The 14608-nt window shown below is 35.5% G+C and overlaps 1 protein-coding gene and 1 long non-coding RNA gene across 5 annotated transcripts in view; one reads left to right on the top strand and one right to left on the bottom strand.

Annotated features, from left to right (window-relative positions):
• LOC134534253 (thyrotroph embryonic factor) overlaps positions 1-14608 on the bottom strand; it is a 207966-nt gene that overhangs the window by 46570 nt on the left and 146788 nt on the right. The window lies entirely within an intron of this gene.
• Positions 450-14608, top strand: part of LOC134534255 (uncharacterized) — a 241122-nt gene continuing 226963 nt past the window's right edge. Inside the window, exons 1-2 of the long non-coding RNA XR_010075473.1 lie at positions 450-1652; positions 1860-2042. This is a non-coding gene — a long non-coding RNA (uncharacterized LOC134534255). The remainder of the gene's footprint in view (positions 1653-1859; positions 2043-14608) is intronic.

The following is a 14608-nucleotide window of genomic DNA, read 5'->3' as shown; positions in this document are numbered from 1 at the left end:
CAGCGCGTCGGGGTATCGGATATCGCGATAAGCACATGTATTCGCAGGAATAGTGTCTACCACTGAGGCCGCCTGGTCGGGAAGGGTCATTCCATGCCAAATCAACCAGAAAATAATAATTTTTGGCATCACCATCTCAGAATTAAAAAAAACTCGGCAAATTAGCAGTAGGTGTGCAGAAAAGTGCATTAGCAAAGTTAAAGCCCCCTGTGAATAATACTTTTTATACAGCAGGGTTGCCAACTTGTGGAAAAAGTGGAATTTTTGCTGCGCGAGGTCCAATAAAAATATTTGTAACTTCCTTTGTAGTTGAGTGAGAACCTTGAAGTAGGGCTCAATAGAAAGCTAGAAAAGTGTCCTTTGAGATAAAAATAAGTTTTACGAATTTTAGAAGAAATTTGTTTCAAGGTCATGGTCATGTAACATGTGACCTTGAAAATATTGAAAAGTATCTTTTTGAAAAATGTGAAAAAATTATATGTTATGAAGTGCGTTATTGGTCTAAGTGACATAAGTTTCATTTTGGGATGGATCTGGGATCAAACACTAGAACATTGTGAATTAGGCCATGTTCACTAAAACTACTCTAGTAAGGCATTAACACAATTCCACTTTTTCCACAAATTGGCAACCCTGCTGTATAAAAAGTATTATTCACAGGGGGCTGTAACTTTGAGAATTCACTTTCCTGAACCTGTACTGTTAAAGCCCTAAGTTTCATTGAATTCGGTGATGGTGATGTCAGCAGGTGTGTGAAATGGCATTGAATGACCCGGAAGTAATAAATTCTAGGATTCAGGCAGTTATTCCCAGAGAAAACCTCAACCATTCTACGCCCACCATATCGCGCGGCGAGAAGACTCAGTAAGGCATACTCGGAGCCAAGTGGAGGTTACCTGTAGGCGGAAAAAGTTGAGCGACTGTTATTTTTACCCCTTGTTAGATCGATATTTGGCTTTGTAACAGCATCGAGAAGTACTATTATATGCACGATTTCTTTTTCAAGGATGGAGTTAAAAAGAAACTGGAGAAAATAAAGAAGAATCATCTTTATATTTATGCAACAAGAAAGAAAAATGAAGCTACTCATCTCAAAGCATACTGGAGTCAAAGGTCAGTTTGTTTTGTAATATGTCATACAAAATACAGATTGCGTTCATTAGCCTGCGTAGTCGAAACTTAGTCTACCTTGTGATCTCTCACCTCCAACACCTTCCCCACCATAATATTGAGTTATCTTAGATGAACAGTCGCATATTGAAAAGTTTATTTAAAATATATAGGTTAAATATGTATGTTTATAATATGTAAAGCATCCATAAGTTATTAGTTTGGACAGACTGAGCTCCCTGTTGGGAAGGGGGAGGGGCGGAAACAAACTCTGGCTCCTCACAGTCGAAGCATATAATATGTGTTTGTATTAACGTTGTAGTATTAACCTTTAAAATGTGTAATGTGTACATTTTTTATTTGGCACTGAATTATCAATTTATTCACAGGAATAAAACTATACCTAAACAAAACCATGTCAATGAAGAATTGGAAAACCAGAGCCTATCAAGAATTCACTGCAGCCATCAAGAACTGATTGAAAACGAAATAACTTCCGGAGTGCATGAAGTAGTGTACTATGAAGAAAGCTATCCGGCAAAGTGAGTAACTGTTTACATTTTATTTAAAACAAATCTAAGTTATTATTTTAGAGAAAGTAAGATTGGCAACACAAACAGTTCTATTAATTTAACAAATATGTTTTGGCCAAAAAATACATAAGATTTTTGGTCTGTTCAGTGTAAGGTCATTTATTGCACAAAAATAAAGAAGTCGGTATTAAAAAGGATAAATTTTATGCATTGCAGGAAAAAATTTAAACTTGATAGCTGTAGTTATCAAGTTCCGGAAGGTAGAGACTCACGATGACACCTTGGCAGCCAGGGAGTAAAAACGGCACAAGAAATTTCTTCAAGAGAAAATGACACATCAGATGAAGAGAATAACTACTCTGTAACCAATGTCCTGCACAATGAAGATGGGCAGTGTATGTAAGTCCCTTAGCCCACTTTAAAAATAAGTTAATTACAAAGTGTTTTTAATACATGCTATTTTTCTTTCTTCAACTATTTCCTGAAAAATTGTTTACTTTTTTTCCTTCGTATCATTTGCACACGGTCGGGTAGTTATAATATTACACGAAACTAGACATTCTTTCGAAACTATATTTCTATCTAAATAAATCAATATAAATAGTTAAATGTTATTGCTACTGTAATGTGGCTCTTTCAGCTCTACAGCCATGTCTTACACAGAAATGCAACCGCCTCTGAAACTATTTGAGATGGAAGCAGGATGTTCTTTCTGGTCAACCACCGAAGGAGCCATTGACATTCCATATGAGCTGGTGGACAGGAATGAGCCAACTGTAGACAGTAGATGTATCAACAATTCAGAGACAAGCAATCAGGTTAGCTGAATAACAATTATATTGCTTTTAATTATATTGACCTGTTAAAAAATTACAGTTAAGTTATAATTTAACTTTACGAATATACTTCAATTGAAAAATTACACAACTACTCAAACTACATAAATGTTTTTATCAGAAATTTCACTAAAAACAGGGCAAAAAAATGAATACAGTAAAAAATCTTATCCCCATTTAGTGACAATAGACAGCATATTTTACTGACCTTACTTAAAAGTGATACACCATCCCCAGTTAAAACATAAACAGCATTCATAAGAACACTGATTTAAGCACTGAAAATGTTTATATTGTAGCAAGACTTTTCAAAGTATGCATCATACATTGGACAAAAAACTATTAAAGATACTACAGATACTATAAGTACTTTTACTGCTATCAATATTCCTGTTTTATTCGAAACTAGGGAAAAAATAATATATACATATTTTATGCACATAGAAATATAACATGATTTTAGGTACATTAATAGATATAAGTTATTCAAAAATAATATATTTATGAATGATTTCAGCCGAACAGTTTATTCATTACTCCAAGAAAATATCAACATTTGGATGAATATATTGAACATGTAAAGGAAGACAACGGTTTGATACTAGAAAAGCAGCAAAAATCCACTATGGTCCTCAATGTCAACAGCCTGACATGGATCCAGAAACATTTGAGGAACAGATTCAAGCTTTCCTCAGTAGGTTACAACTAACACAAGAGGACCGTCAACATTTAGAGAGAGACACAATTCTCCAGGCAGGAAGCGGAAAATGGCTTGAAACACATAGAAAAATTCTAACAGCTTAGAATTTCGGGAAAGTCTGTCGTAGACGTGCATTAACAAGCTGCGTTAACTTAGTTCGCAGAATTGTTTATACCTCCGATATTTTGAACGTGCCTGCAATTTATCATGGTAAAAGGTTTGAGGTGATGGCTATAGAACTAGAAAAACAAGAAGGAATATAAGGTTGGAAAAAGTGGACTCTTCATTGACAAGGAATTGCCTTTCTTGGGTGCCACTCCGGAAGGTGTTATTGGAGAAAAGGGTCTTGCAGAAGTTAAGTGTCCATCATCTGCAATTGAAAAAGATGTTACTGCAGCAGTTAAACAAGGGAACATCCGATATATGAGTTCGAAGGAGATGAACTGAAACTGAAAAAACACATTCATATTTTTATCAAGTTCAGGGACAGCTGCACATTTCAGAGAGGGAATATTGCATTTTTAGTGTTTGGACATCAGTGGAAAAAGAGATGGCAATATTTCGAATTGAAAGGGATGACAATTTTTGTAAACAAGAGATGGAACCACATCTTACAAAATTCTATTATAACTGCATTTTGCCAGAACTGGTGGACCCTAGGCATACGAGGAGCATGGAAATTCGAGACCCTCCATACATTATTGACGCTATTGAAAAAAGAGCAAGAAAAAAATTTGCTGCTGTCAAGACTTGTTCAGCTGCTCATTAATTACCTCTGTAGCGTATCTTCTTAAAAAATGTGGAAATATAATATGTATTTTTTCTTAAAGTATTTATTGCGATATGACATTATTATATAAGAAAATTTAAACTCAGTGCGCTGTTAAATTATGCTTGTAAAAGCAGACCATCTAAATTTACTCAACTGTATCCATAAACTCATATGTTTATTGTCTTTGTGGTGTGCAAATGTGTTCAAATTCAATTATATTTGATTAAATAAGATGTATTTGTACAACTTCATACATTAACTTTTTTTTTCTTCAGAAAAGCCAAAAATAATTTGTACAGATAAATCGATGATTGTTATTTTCTGAACAGTTATTGGGTGGAGATGCATACAAATATTTTAAACAGCAAATTGTAAACAATCTAAACATGAAAGAAATACAAGGTAGAAAAAATAACATGATTCTGTGCCGTATTGAAAATGCATTTTGGCACAATTATCATTACCACACTTCTTTTTAAAATCAATAATTGATATTGACAATGTTGCAAATATTCTATTTCTAAAGGAATAAAGAGTTAAAAATACATGATATGACATGCTAAGTTATCGCGTCATTATTTCAAAAAAAAACTATTCACAAACAACTGGTTTGTTTACGTTTGGAATAAAAACTGTGAACACTAGTCACACACCGTAAAAGCCACACATCTTCCTGTATACTCACTTCATGTTATAGAATGGGGAAAGTCCGGGTGAACAAAATTACGATTTTTGCCTCATAACGTCACCATGTTTCGGATGACTTAAGACGACTTGTTCCGTAATTTTTTAAACTGCAAATACAATTTGCAGCAACAAATAGTACCTGTGACTATGTTATATGACTTCGTTGAGCAAAGAGATGCATTTCAACCTGTTGTTGAAACAAACATATTTTTATGTAGGAATGTTTGTTAACTGATTGTTTCATCAGTGCACGCTTCAATTCGTTTGTAGTCGTATGATAAATTGTAGTTTAGTACGTACATTTAAATCTAATACGTATTTTATGATGAACGAAATTGTATATATATATATATATTACCGGAAGGGTGAAAAATCATGTAAACTGTTGATTAGTTATTTCTGAAACCCAGTAATAATATAACTACGTTCGTACATAGTATAAAATTGAAAATTTGGAAAATATTATTCTTTATTTGATTGTAATCATATTACTTTCTTGCTGGTGGACACGTAATAGCACACAACTTGAAGGATAACCAGACCCAAGTGTATAACTGAATTATTAATTATTATATAACTCAAGTCACAACTTAATTATTTAAGTAAATCATTGCTTGCCAATAATTGGCACAAATCAATTTTAATTTCTTAGTCAGCAAGGTTTAAAACTACAAACGAAAAATTTCCCAGCAAGGAAGTGTGCATGTGTCCGCGTATGCGTACCTGTGTTGTTTATGCTTAGGTATGCGCACTTGCTATGCTATGTATGCATTATTTTTGACTAGGTAACACGTAGGCCTACATATTTCCGACTATGATATTAAAATATGTAATATTTTTTGGTTAAATATAACGGAAAATGCATTTGATTCGTTATATGGATATGAGTTTCGTAGTTATGACAGCTCCATAGAACTTGCAATGAAAGTTCGGCGCAGCTCCGAAAGCTTGGAAAATGAGAGATCTCTGAGAATAAATACTCTAGCCAATAGTCTTCTCTAGTGTAAATAACCTGGCCAGGGGAGAGAATTGGGAGGTTGGTGGGCAATGCGCTCAACACAACGCCAAGTGCGGCCTTTATCCACTGACGTATAGTAAATAACTGTGTCTCGAAGGTAACGCGACACCGCGACAACACGAGACTCGAGGACAGAGCGATAGCGGGTACGGAACACCGCGATCTTTCCTAAAAGACACTGTAAGCTGGAATGACGGCGGGGTGGAAAGTGTTTCCCCCACTCCGCCTCCCAGTCGAAGTGACGCGCCGCCAAGATAACCAATCCACGTCTCCTCCTTCCAGCTTTGTCCCGCCCACCTTGCACGATGCCGTAAGCGCAGAACCCGCTGGCGGAGTTGCGCCCTGTCTGTATAGGCCTCTTAAATCAGCGTTGAGATCAATTGGGATATGCTTATATGGATCAGATGCACGGCAAAACCAGCACAATATTTGCTATTTTTTATGGCTGTGATAATTGTCGAGTACAAAAGAAAGCCAATCGTTCTAGTCATTCCCAAAAAAACTGAAATGTGATTATATGTTTGTAAACCTGTTTCACTTTGTGATATTTTCCCTGCAGAAGTATCAACGAACTTGAAACGTCTGTTGAACGTATAAACATTGAAAGATTAATAAGAGCTATACACAACGATTTGAAATATATTTATTGATTTTATTTTTCAGGTCTATCATTGCTTCAATTAAGCTTTATGTCAGAGAGGTAATGAATAGTTTGGTTAAAAACAAATGAAGGAAGTTTTTTTTGTTAAAGTTCCTACGCACGCTTTTAAGAATATTTCTCCTAAATATAAGTAATTATGTAATTTCCCCGATTAATGATTAAGTGTCCCGCCTAGTCAGAGGTGTAATTGTGTTAGTAAAGAGGAATGATAAGTTCGAAGCTCGCTAGTGCTTCTGGTGCGGCATCGCCTCTAAGCGCAAGGCGAACTACGGAAACAGAACTACAATTCTGCCCTTAGCGTATTCTTAAATGTGTTCCGTAAACAGACGCCACTCAGAAATCTTGAGTAGTTTTCAAATCCCGTGGTTTCTCCTGAAGCTCCGCATATCTTACGTGTGCCCTGGTAGTTGGAGGCCTTCATTTTGACAATCACAACCTTTGTTATAAAAACATCTTGATAGAAAAAATATTTTTCCCTTTGTATAATTTCTACTTGGTTTTAAATATAACCAACAACGGATGAATTTTGGAAGAAAAAAAATTCGATACAGCTTTATTAAATGTATTAATTATACACCCCACAATTTCGGCTTTATTTACACGCGTATCTAACACGCAAAAATATAAGCAGTAGGAACTGTCACAGACTACGTATTTCTATGACCCAGATCTGGTTATTGCATTTAAAATTATGCGTAATTTATCCAAAGGAGACCGTAAACATGCAACACGTTCTGGTCGGTAAAGTTTCTGACAAGCTACCACCAGACTGTACCTTCTGTACTGGTTCGTAACTTGATCCGGTCATTCGTTCCCTGTGACGTTTGACACTGACTTCGACCTAAAAGTAAGTGATCGCACGTGGAGACTCAGGCTTTACGTTTCGGTCGCTTCCACTGAGCACACGCATCAAGGTTACGCTGGTTCTGAACTGAACAAGTTGGTTTTCAGAGATAAAATGCGCGCTATCTCTCGAGGAGATAATTTTAATGCTTCTATTTATGAAGCCTGGTAAATTTCCGTTAACAATTCGGCTAAGACGCCGCACGTTTCGCAAACCTCAGCAAAATCGAAAGAAGTTTTTTTTTAAATCTCGTATTTGCTTGACTGAGTTTGTTAAGCAATGCGAGGGCAGCAGAGCGCTACGCGTCTATAATTGGAGTGTTCCATCAGCGGTTAGGCACAAGAAGTGGAGCGTAGACACAGCAATCCAACCGTTTACAAAGAACATTACGCACGTTTCTGATGATTCCCCGATTTGAACATTATGACCATGCAACGTTAACTGTAACTAACGTTACGTATAGCTACATTTTTATTCACATAACATTACGTTTTATAGTTAAAATTACGTTTTAGACATGCATCTTAAACAGTGGCTCATAATTTTAACAGTGGTGACCAAGTACTTATTTCTCGTGATATTGTTTGGTAAGTATTACAGATGGCATTTCAAATTTGAATTTAAACAATATGTGGGGATAAGCTAACCCAAATTTGATAGCTTATACGCATCTATATATGCTTTGTTTTAAAAACATCGATGATTTATAAACATTAATTAATTTTTTTTAGTCTGCACAGCTAATTAATTCTATAATTAGCATTTTTTTCCTTTTACTTCAATCCTTTCTAAAACTATTTGATTAGGGTTTGATATATCTATCTGGATGCTAAATACACCGACTTTATAACTTCGACAGACATCAACCTTTACCTTTTCCTGTTAAACGAACTCAACAAAATGAAGTTCTACCGAGAAGCTATAGCAATCTCACTTGGTCCACAGCGGTTCGTCTGGATTCCTTACGAGCAGACATAAGGTGAGTTTTAAACGTAACCGCAACATACCTCGCACTACGACTGCAAGCATGTATATTAAATGGAGTCAGTGTTCACGAAGCTACGCGCGTTAGGCAGGAGAGAAGTTCACTCCGCAGAGAACACTTGCTAAAAAGCTGTCCGTGAGAAGATGACTTGCAAATCAGAATCGCAACATCATATTTACAAATGACCTTCGATCATGGTCTTCGCCATTATACATATGTATCTTACAAACGGAGAGGGGTCGCGCAGTGGTAGGACGCTGGACTCACGTCCCTTAGAACACGGGTTCAATCCCGGTTCGGTCATTTTGATTTTCTCTGATTTTCCTGAAATAATTCCAGGCAGATGCCAGAACAGTTCCTTAACTGTATTATCTCCGCCCGAACTACACGATCATGTTTGGCATGAGGTCAGTCATGTACGATTTACCAATAAAAAAAAGTCAATATAATATTATGTGAACAATAAAACGCGTGTCTGTTTAAAAATGGTTCTCAGAGGTGTTTAAAATTATTAAGAGTGAAGCTATGATGTTGACGCAAGTACTTAAAACTACTAATCTTTGAATGGTTCCTGCAAAGGGGAAGATTGATTAAAATAATTATTTTGGACATACGCCATTGCTAGTATGCACTGTATGTCATGGAGAAAACTAAAAAAAAAACGGACAAAAATGTATGAAAACCTAACACATATGACAAGTGCAAACGAACAATGGTTGAATGTACAATATATATATTTTTTAAAATCAATACAGCACTGTCTTCATTAAAAAAAATGCACAATACGTTATTTTTTTTAACTCATAAAACGTGCCAACTGCTTACGCCACCATACGTGGAAATAAATGTGGAAATACCACATAACCCTTTCAATGTTAGGACCGCAAAGTTGGTACTATGTGGCTCGCGAGTGATGTCTATGGGAATCCTACATTGTACATTCTGTATTGCACAGACCCGAACAAGCCCGAATATCTACCTTCGGCCAACGTCGGCATTAAAATGATTTTACAGTATTTTTAATGTAGCTATACTAACCTAGCATAACCAACCATCCACAATTTTGTAAAGTAATAAACAAAAAAACTTACGAAGTTGGCCGAAGGTAGATATTCGGGCTTGTTCGGGTCTGTGCAATACAGAATGTACATCATAGGCTCTTCTATGTATATCCCTTAAAATCGCCCAGTTTTAAGATCAGATACGGTGAGATCTTTTTTGAACGGTGCTTCTGGAAACATTCAGACTTCGGCAGTACAATACCGTCACGTGATGACCGAGACAAAACACAGATTCGCGTGGCACCAGACTAGTTGATAGCGCGTGAGATACCAGCAACCACGTCGAAGTCTGGTTCGCCGAGACCTCAGACCTAGTTTTTTGAAGTCGTTTAGGGCCAACCCGCTAGACAGAAGCTTTCATAATAATATTGCTAACACAGCTACATTGATTGTGAGAAGTAATACCATAAGCTATCATCAGGCAAACAAACCAGTGAAAATTAATTCACTCTATTTTGGTAGTCACATATTTTGTGGTGTGATATACCAGAAATTTTTGCATCTCCAACTCATTTTATATAACACGATTTTTTTTAAATTTTATTACAAAACAGCATTAAGTGTTTTTCGCACAGCTGAAATCACTTTTACTAAACAATTAATCGTCAAGTAGATAAATTAACATTTTTGAAACCTAAAACTTTGTATTAAAACTTCTACCCCCAGGTTTTTTTTTTTTTTTTTTTTTTTTGCTAGTAGCATTGAATATATATAACTTATAGAAGTCGCGAGGGGATAGGATTTATTATTCCAATTTTCGGATCCAAAACTGAGGTAGTTGTTAGCTCCGCCGCTAGACAGCTCTTCTTTCCACAAGAGGGTACTCGTAGTTACCAGCTTCCACGCCAGAGCGCTGTAGCGTCGCTTTTTTCAAGGTCGTGCGCGTAATTCTCTGTTTCACTCTATCGAGAGGCGGTGCCTTTTGTTGAAATCCGAGCGCTTAGATATCGGCGGGCGCAACTGAATTGGAGGAGTACGGCCACCGAAAAGAAAAAAAAAAAAAGTGTGGTTAAAAGATGCCAACATCAAAAATTAAGTTTTAATAATAAGAAAACTACAGAAATTTCTTAAAGCGTATCAGATTGGAATGTACAGTATAGTGTACATTCCCACTGACATTCGTGGTTCAGAATTTATAAAATGTTGTGTTAACGGAGTGGCGCATTGAGTAAAATGGCAAAACATAATTTGGAATAATTCTTGACAACGTTGAATGATTTTGGTAGCTATGAAACAACTATGGCTGCGATGACTGTTCAAACGCGTGCACGTGTTGTTATTAGTAACAGAAACTAATTGTATGATGTCATACTTTGTGGCTATGCAGTTTATAATTTTTTTAACATAAGATGAAGCATTTTTACATAATGTTTTGGTTGTTTCGTTATTCAAAATAAATAATCTTAAACGTTATATGGTGAATATTCCCAGTAGCGAATGACCACAAAAAAAAATCAATTTTGCCAACATAGATCTGAAAAGTTAACGATTTACTATGTTAATTTGCTTATAAATAAAGCACATTTCCCGGATCTCCAAAGAAAATAAGAGTGTTTGTTATAGCATTGAGTTCCCACTCTTTATATTCCTTGCTTTGAGGTTAGATACACAAGTTAAGCCCGGGCTACATTCGCAATAGCAAGCAAACAGCACAGACGCACAGAAGTTCAACATACACTATTAGATATGAGCTGCCACATTGGCAAATAGCACGCGCACAGAAAAATAGCACAGGATCGGCGCACAGAAAGTTCATTAACTTTTAACTTTTAGGTTATTTTCTGTGCGCGACCATGATGGTAGCCAATCAGCAAACAGTTTAAGTACTACTCGAGTGGGCTTATAAAAGAACAATTGTCACGAAAGTATTGGTGCTCTTGACTTGAGTAGTTTGTTATTGTTTTCAAACACGCGATAACATAAAAATGGAAGGCACATTTGATAGCTTTTTGATAGCTGTAATAGAAAGTAAAAATATTTTGTATGACAGGGGATCCGCAGGATACAAAAATGAAGAAGCTAAATTAAATGCTTGGAAGTCTGTGTCTGAATGTGTTAAAGAAGCCGGATTTGAAATAAACAGTGATATATATTTTTGAATGCTCATTGTGTTTTGTACGTAAACTTTGAAATATTTAAAATATTTCTGGGTTTAACGAAAACCGTACCACAATAACAACACACGAATCTAAACAAACGTCACGTATGCCAACTTCAGTGACCAAAATTGTGAACGGGAGTTTTACATTTAAAAAACTTTTTTGAATGCTTCCGGTATTATTTTGTGTTGTGTTGTGCGTGAATGTAGCATCAAGCTCTGTGCTATCTCTGTGCGTGTGTGCTATCTGTGTGCTGTTTGCGTGCTATTGCGAATGTATCCCGGCCTTTATGCTCGTAAAAACGATGCGCAAGTATTTTGAATACAAATATATTTTCTTTTAATAACCGAAAGGTAAATATTATTTCCATGAAATATAATACAATTCTTTAAACACAGACAACATATAAGAGCTATTTTTTGTTTATTATTCCATCTGGCGTGATAAATATTATATTTTAAAAACTGTTTGTGGATTTTTAATATAAAATAAATATTTGTTTATGACATCAATTTAAGTTGTTCAAAAAATTCACTTTGGTATGAATTAAACCAAATTCATGTTATCCAGGGCACAAAATTAGAAACTACCAAAAAAGATTATTTACATTGCTGTTTTGTGTAAATCTGTGCACGGACTTAGTAAGTGACATATTTATAATTCCTCATTTTAGCAACCCATTTTAACACAAGAGAAAAATGATTTTATATTAAAAAATTATTATTTTAAACCATTAATTAGCAGGAAACATGTATGAATAATCTATTTAAATTTGCATTTGAACAGTGAATATTATTTTACAATAATAAATATTTTTATCATCGTATATTACTGATGAAAAGTTTGTATTTCCATCTAATCAGAAGTATTATGACACAGTTAATTAAATTGCTTTACAAGTTTTTATTCACATGAAAATCATTAAAAATTGGTTGGAAAGTTATATAAATATACAAAAACAAATCATTATACATACAATTTTATTATCTTAGTGGATTTAAATTAATGGTGTCCCAGTGACTACTGCGAAGAAAAAAGTCTTGCGAAAGGTTTCCTCGTAATTGAAATTCGTCAAAAAAAAACTATCTCTCATTTTTGGTGACATTTCTGACAAGTGGTACAATGAAATTTGAGACTGGCAAATGAATGTTGTGAAGCAATAAACAAAATATCACATTCGTGAACTACAAATGCATAATTGTTTTTATTTTATAATAAAAGTGTATCTAATAACCCGTGGCTTTGCTCACGTAATTTCCGGGTATTGCTGATATTCTACCATTTTAAGAAAATATGTATTAAATTTCAAATATTTTTGAAGAATTATACACAAAGAACTGTCAAGTATAGAACATATTTAATAAATAAAAATATTTTTACGACTTATTTTTAATTGGTTTAGCGTAAGTCTATTTTAACTTTTATTTAAAATTAAGTACCTACCTTATTTTCTATCTCCCGGTTTAGTGACTTTGAGAATATATTTTTCCTTGATGAAATCTTAACTCTTTTCCATCTGACGAAGAAGCCAATTAAAAAATAAACTAAGACTCGCGCACTTATTGTATGTTAAGAATGCCATCGTTTTAAATTACTGTAATTTTTTTAGTTATAGTCATGCTTAGTATAATAACATAATATGCCTTATTACGCATACATTTCAGTATTCATGAAACTAGTGCATTTTTATTTGAAATGTAGAGCAGTTACCAAATTTCTTATCTCGCATATTGATCTTTTGGTATGGCTAGTATTACTTAAACTAAATTTTTGAATTTTCACTGATGCACTGTTTTCCCTTTTCTATGTGATTTAGAAAATATAGCAATATACGTAAACCAATTAAACCAAAATCATCCTGAATTTTTATTACAGAAAAAAGTTAATTACAAAAATTTTTAATGTGCGTATTTTAATATTGAATTTATATATATCTTGCCAATACTGATTTAGTGGGTTATATAATTTTTTTTATTTTTAAAAATAATATCTACCCCTTTTACTACTTAATAGATAACGTTGAATAAGAGAAGGTTGTTTAAGGTATGTTGATTTTCCTTGCCAATATCTAAAAGTAAATTTGCACAAACGCGAAATATAGTTTAAATAAGTATTTTACTTTTAAAATAAAACCATATTTTGAACGTAACACTGACTATTGGCCCAATACAAAGTTTTAATAGCTAATTTTCACTTCACTCGGGTACAGAATCCCATCATTCAGTGATTTCCGTGGCTAGCTTCTTTTGGGATTTCATCATTCTCAAACGACGGTAAGGGAAGCTTCTCTTCAAGGTCGCCTAACGATGTTGATAAGACCTGCCGGGTAATTTGAATCGTTGGTCTGGGATTTTCGAGGGGGGGGGGGGTGAAGGATGATGTCACGACTGGGCTGGTTAACCTAGTTCTGCCAAATACCACCAGGGGCGTATACAGCCGATACCCAGCGATGAAAGCGATCGCAGCGGCGGAGCTTGGAACTACAACAATTCTTCTAAGAAACCGGACAGAAAATTTAACCTGGGCTCGCGACTTCTATACATTATATATATTCAATGCTAGTAGTTATGGGCCCGCCCAACAGATAGCGTCGCATGTCGCGCGAGACATGGTTTCAGTTCCCACTGTGGGAGTCGCACTTCTTTCTCCCCTCCATTGTTCTGTGGCTCGGACAGAGGCGCGGCAGCGCGGCCGCGCGCCGGAGTTGGCAACACTGCGGCGACCGCGCGGTGGCCGAGTCAGTGCCGCCAACCGCCCGCGGCGCTGCAGCAGGTAGGAACAGGAAATGCCGGCCGACCCTCCCTGCGGCGACGAAGGTAAACCCCGGCTTACCTGCTGCATTATGCACTCCGCGGCACTTGTGAAACACTTCAACACTTCACACGCGCATCTATACCGACAAACACTTTTCTTTTTAACGTGACAACGTCTAATAAATCGATGAACGCCGGCTGCATTGTCCCGTTACGCTGTGTCCCGTTACGCTCATTGCACGCTTGCGCCGCATCTATCTCTCTTCCACTCGATTTGAACAACCATCGATTTTACTTTTTCGAGGCACATTAAACTTGAAACACTCCCATTCGTTTCCTACTTTTCCTATCGTCCTATCATTAACAGAGTAACACAGATTGGAAGAAGTTAAATAGCAAACATGCATAAAAGTTATAGTTAAAATAATATCTTCGTTAAAGTAATAAACTTATTTGAATTAATGAGTGCAAATAAAAGTAAATTTATCAATTAAATTGTAGATTTCATTTCACTCCTTCTTTGTATCCATACAAAATAGTGATAATTCA

Source organism: Bacillus rossius, chromosome 7 (genome assembly GCF_032445375.1).
Source record: "Bacillus rossius redtenbacheri isolate Brsri chromosome 7, Brsri_v3, whole genome shotgun sequence".
NCBI lineage: Eukaryota > Metazoa > Arthropoda > Insecta > Phasmatodea > Bacillidae > Bacillus > Bacillus rossius.
Note: the sequence above shows the minus strand (reverse complement) of the source record. Positions and strands in the feature narration are given on the sequence as shown.